Here is a 9,855-nt window from a genome sequence, read left to right on the forward strand (position 1 = left end):
ATTGAAGGAGTTTAAGCCACCCTGCAGAGCTGTCTTTCAAATAATGATGGTTTGACAAGGAGTCATGTCCCGGCTCCTGTCCTATTCTGAGCACTGGTAGTTTCATTCACAACTGAATGAGGGTTTGTTGTGTGTGTGTGTGTATTATCTAAATAAACTATCCTGTACTGAGAAATCTAGTTGATCAAATATACCTGTATCTTTGAACATGTCTATTTTCTGTACGTGAGCCTGGTGTTTGAGGGGCGGGAGGGGGGTGAAATTGTGGTGGTCGGGCACATCTGAGCGACTTGTCCCACATGTGACTTGTTACTGCCCTGTTACTAAAGGCCTCCGTGACGCATCTGTTACCACCTTGAGATGATACTGGAATGCAAATAATAAATAGTATTGTACTTGCCATAAACACAGGCTTGTTTGGAAGTCTTTGACTCTCTTTGACATTTAACTCTATCATGTTAACTTTTAAAATAACTATGAACCAAAACCATTCAGAGAAAATAATCACTTGTTAGCTTTGCAGTGCATAGTGACTTTTCCAGCCAAGTTGTTTGGTGCACTCAGCAGTAAGCAAAGCCATTGCATTGGGGGTGACAACTGAGACGAATGTTAAAGTTTCAGAAACAAAAGCACCCCAGCTGCTGCACTGCACTTCTCTGAACCTTGAAGCAGCTTTTCTGTACACCTTACTCTGCATAGTCAGTACATAGGTTAACAAATATTACATACTGCATGACAACACTACAATCCTTGTGTGGCTTACTTGTGAGCACCAGTGTGTGATTGATTTCCTCCCCTTCCTTGAGGAGTCAGCCTTACTTTCTGCTTTATAACTACATAAAGGGATTTGCCAGTCTCTATATGAAGAACAAATGCCAAGTTTATCTAGGCCATGTTTTTTTAATAGGTTTTGAGGAAGTGTAGATAGGGGCTATTCAGTCATGACAGAAGAATGGGTTGAGGAGACTCCAGGGACTCCTTTTTATTGAAGTAGGAGTTGTCATGTTCATGCTAGCAAACTGCTCAGATTCTTGCTGTCAACATCGATTTCTATGCCATAGTCCTGGATTCTCAGAGCTCTGTGCAGGCATAAACAGACTGAGCCCTGGCCCATTCGGTGACTCGGTTGGTCCGTCTGCTGGGATAACCAGTGTGAGCAAGTGCATGTGTAGTGCTGGTGAAGACAGTTTAACAGCAGGTATGGTTTTACCTGGACTACAGAATGGAAAACCAATGTACTCAGTGCTCACAGGGTGGCTGCGTAGCACCAGTAGAAGTGGGGGCAGCTCATACAGCTGTTTGTCCAGCCCCTCTTTTTCCTTGCCTCTTCCCATTTCAGTGCTGATTATCCCACCAGTTAAAGCAAAAGGAGAATGAGGCAAAAAATACATAACCTACATCTTGGAAAACTCCCACAGTCATCTTGCGTGAATGAAGGTGGAAGAAATTGCAGGTGGGTTAGCGTGTGCTTGCTCATCCCTGACTGCATCGTGTTCTCTTCAAGGCAATGTGCCAAGGCTGTCATCTCCTGTCTCGTGGTTGGCTTTCCATCCCCCTGAGGCCTGAAAAATGGATGAGGAAGAGCGTTAGTTAAAAGACACGCAGCAAAGCTCTCTCTAGGCACTTTCCATAAGCCCCAAGCAAATCTGCTTAAGCACTGCAGTGCTCCAGGACATGTGCAGCATGTCTTGGGCTTCAGCATCTGCGGCCTCATAAATCCCTCCCTGCACTGAGTGTGTCTGTGGAGAAGGGACAAGAGCAACTTAATGCAACATAGCAAAAGCCTCAAAGTATGGTCTGCATTTTGCCTCAGACCATCCCTGTGTACTTCCCAAACAAAAGGGAACTGAATTTAAATTCAAAATAGTTGTTAAACACCTGGTAGTGAATGCAGAAAGTAACGTGATCGTTCTTCTCATCTCTCCAAGAGCTGTTGCTCATGGGGCAGTACAAAGACCGCTTGCTCGTTGCAGTGTCAGCTCTGGGAAGCAAGAAGAGGATCTTCCACACCTACCTCTCTTAGTAGTCCTGTCTCAAAACCTGCTTCAATTTTTGACTCACCTTGCAGAGGAAGCTGAAGAAGGCTACTTGCAGAAGAGGCTGCTCTTTGAATGGTAATATAGTGGGACTGTCAGGGACTGACTTTGCAAAGGTCTCAGCATGCACAGTTTTGCTGCAGGCAGCTGTTTACCTCTGCACTTACCTGCAGTGTACAGGTGTGAAAGAATACAGGCTCAGTTTGTTAAAAAAATGATGTGTGTATTTTTCCACACGTGTGTCACAGTGATTGTGCCCATGTAGTTGTACATGAGAATATGGAGAAGCTTATCTTTCACTTCTGAATTTCTCAATGAAACTGAGACCAAACCCAACACCAAACACACAAACAAACAAAAAAACGTGATATGACTAGGAAAGCTGCAGTTCCCTTAAATGCACCATTTCACAACGCAGTTTTATATTTTGCCAGCTTGGGACTCCCATTAGGAAAAAAAAATAAATAAAATCCATTCAGCCATTCATTTTCTTTTTTCCCCCATTGTACTGAGACAGCTGCCACAAGTGACTTGGTAGAAAACTTCGTGCAGCCAAATAATAACAATAAGAGGAAGAACTGCTTTGACACAGCTCAGTGGAATGTTAATTCAAGGTCTTGAGTTAACTGCTTTCCTATTAATAGGAGAGGGATGAAAAAATGCTTTTAGTCTTTGGTTTCTTTTGAAAAATTACACGTGCCTATTTCTCAGGGAACTCTAAATACGGCAAATGGCAACAGATTTTTGTCTTAATTTCTCTGAATGTGGAAATTAAAGTTAATGCACAGCCATTAAGTCGTGTAAAAGCAGAGAAGATGTGAAATGCATCCTTTCGAGGGCAGTGTAAATTGATGTCACGTTGTGGAGCCAGAGCCTGGTTCTGCTGCCACGTGTGCTGGCAGCACAGGCACCAAGTCAACGGAGCAGCAGCAGCAACCGCGCCGTGGTCTGAGCCCCTCTTAAATGTTTAATCTGATCCAACCCTGCTGTATCATGAAATATATATCCTAGCACAAACACTGGTTTATTGATGTGGAACTTCTCCTCCATGTTCCTGCCTCGCGGTGACTTTGACCTACTTCAACAATACCCTAATGCTTTTCACGGGATGCGCCATCTGAATGCTCGACCATACAGCCCTAAATTAGCAACTTGACATTGAAATGCTGATTTACACCTGCAGTCAAATGGATAACACATGTTAAAGGCCGATTGTCAGCAGCTCCAGCGCGTTCTTGCTTCATTCTGTGTCATTGTCGCTTGCCTCCATGCAATTTAAGGACACCCTTGTGGGGCATTGTCGGTATCGCTGTGGACACAGCTGTAGGGGGCTGACACTTTGTCCGCAGCTTGTCATCTGTCTAAAAGCTGACATCACTTCCCCAAAATCACTGTGAACGTTTGGATGTTGAAGTGTTGCTGTATGTTTTAAGACAGCATTGGAAATAAAGAAGCTTTTGGCTAGCATAAAAAGCAGTTAGCATTGAATAACTTGCTCTTCTGACCTTCTCACCCCAAGGAAGATTAATGGTCATTTAGATCAGAACTTCCCCCCTGATCAGGGCTCTGAATGCCTCGGGGATTCAGACAGACAAAGGGAGCCTTGTCACCCCCGGGTCACCAGCCCAGACCTGCGGTGTATCTCCAGTGACCATTAGATGGTTGCTCAGCAGTTTATGTGTGAGAGGTGGTGGCTGTAATCCATTTTCCGATGGACAGGCCTCCGCCTCATGGAAGCTGTCACTATGTGCTTGCCAGAGCAGGAAGGAACAGGAATTCACACAAACTGTGCCCAAATTGGTTTGTCTTGCAGTACTGAAACCACAGAGCCCGTGTAGCACTAGTTTTGGTGGCTCCATCCTCCTCCTGGAGGGCTTTGGCCTCTGCTCCCACCTCTGGAGCACGCAGGTCCTGCTCAGACACACTCATAGCTGCATTTCTGGCACGTGAGCCCAATTTTCTCTCTCCCATTTCTCTCTGTGTGCTATCAAGAGCTGTGATCTGCCCTCCAGGTGTTCGCTTTGGAGGGAAGGGCCTTACTTTGGGAGCCGCCAGTTCAATGCGTGAAGCAGTTCCAACATCCTAGAAGAGCAAGTCCCACAGCCCTCATGTAGCCATCTCCCAGGTTTAGTTCCTGATGTAACTCATGCCTACTGTAACTGTATTTTAAGTGGAAGTCCTAAAAGTAGGACTACTCAGTAAAATCGAGCACAGAGTTCAGGGACAGATTTCGGTAGTAAAGTAACCATTTGTGACCTCTTCTGTTAGAAGGGATGAGGTCACCAAATGCAAAGCACAACTTGGGGACCTACACACCAAGGCTAAGCTAAAAGCACCAACTTTTACAGCTGCACATGGTAAGCAGATGGTCTGTAAAGGGCTAAGCAGGTTGTACCTCACTGGAGACATCTGCAGGTGCAGAGCATATCTCTAAAAAAAATGACCTGTGTGCAGACATATGCATACAGTAGCTGCAGCTGAGACACTGAGCCTGAATATATAACATGGTTGCAGACCAGAGATTATAAAAAAATATATAACTGAAAGGGAGAAATACAACTGAGGAGCCTCTCTCTCCTATTTGGCCATGTTGTGAGAGGAAATAGAAATGTCAGACTTTAGGGTAATATCCACAATGAGAAATGCATTTTACAAAACACAATAAAATCCTAAGGGATGTAGAATCTAAAACTACGTAGTTATTAAGGAGAGTGTGTTATGTCTATTGCAGAGCCCCAGAAACTCTCTCCTGTTCCCTTCTGGTTTTCTCTCTCCTAGGCTTATCTCTGCACAGCTGGTGCCACGGAGTGGACAGAGCAGCTGAATAGGCCACAACCAGAACTGAGCTAATAAACTAAGTGTCTAAGTGTTAAAGCTAATAGGATGGATGTAAAGGACAAATAAATATCAGTTCTGTGAAAAACAAAACTCTTTGAGGCTGCATGACTTGAAAAGGCTGACCTCTATGTAGCTTATGGGTTTGAAAATCCTCTCCTATGTACTTGCAGCATTAATTCATCTTGTTATCTGAGGTGATCTACTTTAATCAGATTCCTAGAAGCAAGTCAGGTACTTAAAGCAGAAGATCTTTGACACCCGTGCTGGCAGTGTCAGTAGAGAGGCCAAAGACCAAGCCAGCAAGGAGAGCAGATAACCCACTTCATCTCCTCAAAACCCCTTTTAGGATAATTGGCGTCAGGGGCATTTCTCCCAGTTTCCCCTCACGGATTCATAGCTGTAGGGCCATTTAGCATACTTGTCACACAAAAGCTGTCTCTAACGTTTTGTTTCAAAGACCCAGCTGTTCCATAATGCTCCCAGCCTGTCCTGAAGCCTTGTCTGTCAGGTGCCATCTCCTGTGCTACCTTGAGGCTCCACACAGGCACCTTCACTTAAACCTGGCTTAAAGAGGGCCCTGTGAACACAGCCCTGCTCCTTAGTGCAGCTTCGCGCTTTTCCTATTCCTGTTTTCTGAGTTTCCTAGCCCTGTGGTCACCGAGTGCCCATAATGAGGTTCCTTGTTCTAAACTTAATCTCATTTTCACACAGAACTTAAACCAGAGAAGGAAATGCAATCTGCTGTCCTCCAGAGACCTTCATCCCACAGAGCACGTGTGGCACAGGCAGCAAAAAGAGCCTGATGGCTGCGTGAGGACACATTAGATGCAAGTAAGGTGACAGTTCATGTCTTTGGGCTTATCCATGGGAGGAATCCTAAGCAGTTCATGCCCAGTTATCCAAACAGTGGAATTTCCTCTATGTTATGTGAGACACTGTATGCAGCTGCAGCAAATGAGCTGCACAAATCCAGCATCTGTGTGAGAAGCTTTAATCAAGGTGCTTGTCTGTCCAGAAATGGTTATGTTCTTGTCAGGAGAAAATAGTCAAAATAATCCTAAAATGTTTTAAAGAAAAACATCAGGAGTAAAAGTGCCCCATCCCAAACTGATTGTGCCTTATCAGGGAATAAAGAACTCAAAACAGCCTGAAAAAATCAAGGATAAATGTAAATTAAGTTCAGCATCTTAATAAGCTATTGTTATCACAGCCTGATTTAAACATGCTACTCTTTTGGTGACATTTTTAATGCTTTCTGTGGATTACCAGTGCATGCCCAGAGTATGAAAGCTTGCTAAGCTTCCACGTGCTCAGCCCAAATATGCAGAATTGGCCCTAGCATTAACGCCAGCTCAATGCAATCCTTGCTGCTGGCACCAGCTATGCGGGACTTGAACTTTACAGGGCTGGGCATTGTGCTTCATACAAATCATTGTATGGACTTACTCAAGTGTGTTTTACAAGCTTAGGGCAAATTTGTGAATGTCCAATTATCTAGATGTAACTTTTTTAGGAGGCGCCAACCAGGCTCTTTTTGTTGTTGTTTCCTCAGAGTCCTGCAGTATCCTTCTGTAACTACTGGAGGATGCTTTCAGCCTGGCTTCCAGATCTGGCTGGTGTTTCCTTTCCCGATTACCAGATAAGATGTCTGTGCACTAGCCCTTTCAAATCGCTGAACATTGGCATCTCTTCTGATCCCCTACAGTGAAAAGAAAGCTCAGAATGTTGTTTTAAATGCCTCAATCCTCTTACTCCTGTTTGGGTAAAAGCAGTCATAGCAGCTGCCAGCAAATTAAAATGTTACTTTTGAAGATCCTTCAGTTATTCACAGACCCTTCAGCTGTACAATGTTTCTTTTATTTCAAACTACTCTTGCAAACTGCTGTAAGAATGAGGTGAAGTTGTGGATAGCACAGCCATCTCTCTTTTCCTCTCGTTTAAATGAAAATAACAGGCTAGATATGACAGGCTGACTTTACATGTTGCACTTGATGTTGGTTTTACTTTTTTGTCATTGTCAAGTGCAATTCTGTGGCCTTAAAGCCATTCAAAGCAACTTCCTCCCCACAAAGACCACCACTTGCATCGCATCATGCAGAAGCGTTTCAGAGTACATGCCAGCAGCATGCACATGTAGTTTTATCCCATCTTATTTTTAAATGGTAAACTGTGCACATATTTGTGTTCACAATCCTATTCCAAAAATACCTGTGGTTTATCCTTATCATATTGCCCAGCTATCAGTAAGAAATAGGCTCAAGTGGCTCAGTACAGATTAGATTCGCCTCTTACGCAAGAGGGTACAAGATCCAGTGAGAGCTCGGAGACCTGACCCGGGGAGGGCTTTGTCTTCCCATGACCAGGGAATCCCTTGGCAGAACTGGGTATGCTGAAAATACAGGGATGCTTCCCACTGACTTCACTGGAAGAATACTGCATTAGGAAAGCATTAATTTGTTTACAAAGGCCAGAATAAATAAGGTCTAGAGGTTTCAGATACTTGTCTTAAATCACTCAAAGTTTTAATTTAATTTTTTGCAAACATAATTAAAATTTGCTTTTATTCTATTCCTTTTAAGTTTACAAACTATGGAAAACTTGGCAAACAGGAGAAGTATGTGCAGTTGTTTCTTCCAGATGTGTCTAAACAGATGTGTCCATGTGAAAAACAACCTTGCCACCCCCCCACTGTGACATTTTGATATCTGCTGGGTCGCCATGGGGTTTGCTCTCTTATGCTGTTCTCACCAATTTTTTTTAATTTCAGCTTCAGCATATGTCTCTTCCCCATCCCCACACCTCCCTCCCAACATCCCAAATCAAATACTTTCCCTGTCCCAGGCCTGCAGATGATATTAAGTGGATGTTTTGCCAGATGCCATATGTCTGTTGCTGTGTCCTGAGTTGTCCTCCTCCTCCTCAGTTGTCCTCACTCACCTTTGGTCACCAGGTTCTTCCACCAGCAATTGTTTTGATCACTTACTGACAGCGCTGGGATTTAAGGCGTTTGGTAAATAGAGATAAACTGCAGTCCACGGGGAGGAACTTGGGACTGGGGATTTGGGAACTTGGATTCTAAGTGGCAGCTTTGGAGTCTTTGATCAAAGATACAACCTAATGTGAAAACTTTTCGGGGGGGGGGGGGGGGGGGGGTCTTCTCATGGCTGTAGCAACACCATCCAAATTAAAATTAATAACATTCTTTTAGCAGTAAAGAAAAAAAATAGCCTAGTCTCTAGATATTTGGTGTAATTCAAGGAAAGAAAAAATAAAAGGATACACAGAATCTACAGGCACATTTGGTTTCCTGCTGCCTTCACAAGCTGAGCTCTTGCTAAGTCAGTCAGGAGGTGAAGGAGATGGTGTCAAATTATCCGATGTAACTCTACGAGCACTTCTTAGGTTGGGAATTGTGGAGAGTGTCTTCTTTGAGGCTCAACTTATTGCCATGCTGTTCTTCAACAGGTTGCATGCAGTTGGGCTTTCTTGGCAGGTATTATCACATTTGTTGTAGCTGGATGAACCGAGATGATTTGTCCAAAATAACTCGTGGAGATCTAGAAAAAAGTAGCCATTTGCGTCATGGTCCTTTTCTTGAAGCCACATCAAGATTTCCTGCAAAACCCAAGGCATCCACAGTGCTTGATTACCTCTTTAAATGTTGGGTAGAATGAAGCAGAAAACTCCATTTCATGATCAGGGGAAAATTCTTTCCCAGGTGATGATCCCAGAGGAAACATGCAGTGTGTTGGCCCTCTGGAGCCCTATTTTTTGTCTGGAAGGGCTGTGAGAGCTTTTTGTCAGCTCTCTGTATAAAGCAGCTCATCCTCAGAGCATCATGCCCCTTGAAGAGAGAGTTATTCAAAGCCTACCTGCTCAAAACCTGACCTGCAAAGCAGTAATCAGATTTTTGCTCTTAAATCTCACTTCAGTTTCCACACCCATGCTGCCCTTCAACATGATGAAACCCCAAATATTTGTTCTAACATTGAACACTGACTATGGTTTAAAAATATCCCTAGATCATCAACTAGGAAAACAATGACTCGGATCCAAAAGTACCTCTTCACACCAGACTCTGAATAACCAAAGGTGTAATAAAGGGTGGGATAGATGTATTATAGCTTTTTTTTTTTTTTTTTTTTTTTTTTGGTCAACTATTCAGTGTTGCTCTTCATTATTTTTTTTTATCCTTTTTAAAGCCTTAAATCCTCCCTGCATAACCGCCTCTGCTCTATTCACCGCTGAATGGACGGTGCGCTGATCTTTTTATTGGTGGGTAGTGGATTTGGTTTGATTGCTTGACACGGGGACAATAGTGGGATAAACAATTCCTTTCGAGCCCGTGAAACTCCCCATCTGTTGGGCGCGCGCGTGTTCAGAGAGAGCCGGCCAGAGACAGATGAACACGGCAGCCAGGCCTGATGTTAATGGCATCAGTCATACAGGCAGAACATGTGGCACAATAAATCAAAAACTAATTGAACTTTTGCTTGATTATGTCGCCGTCCCACTGCCCATTTTAAGCAGTGCACGGTTTCCTGGAACAATGCCCCCAGCCCCTGCCACAGATCCCCTGCCCTTGGACAGCAGGAGGCTGCCCTGGGAGGTAGCAAGTGATAGCGGCTTCTCTCCGCTCCTTTCTTGCTCGAAACAGTGACACCTTCCTCAGAGCCTCCTTCCAGGATATGTATTTGACCAATATTTGTCTGTTCAAAGAGAACTGACATCAGTATGACAGTGACAGCCCACGTTTGCTGGCACGTTCCAGCTGGGACTGTTGCTGACAGGATTCTATAGGAGAAGACAGACAGCATTAATTTCTGTGCTAATTACGGTATTAATGAAGGCTGGACTGATATAATTTAATATCACCGTAAGCACTTGAAAGTGTTTCTGCTACATCTGCTACTGGAGCCTGCGAGCCAACATTTTCAAGCTTAGATGTCCGTGGCAGAACTTGAGGGGGGCAAATTTCCAC

This window comes from Aythya fuligula, chromosome 2 (genome assembly GCF_009819795.1).
Source record: "Aythya fuligula isolate bAytFul2 chromosome 2, bAytFul2.pri, whole genome shotgun sequence".
Taxonomy (NCBI): domain Eukaryota; kingdom Metazoa; phylum Chordata; class Aves; order Anseriformes; family Anatidae; genus Aythya; species Aythya fuligula.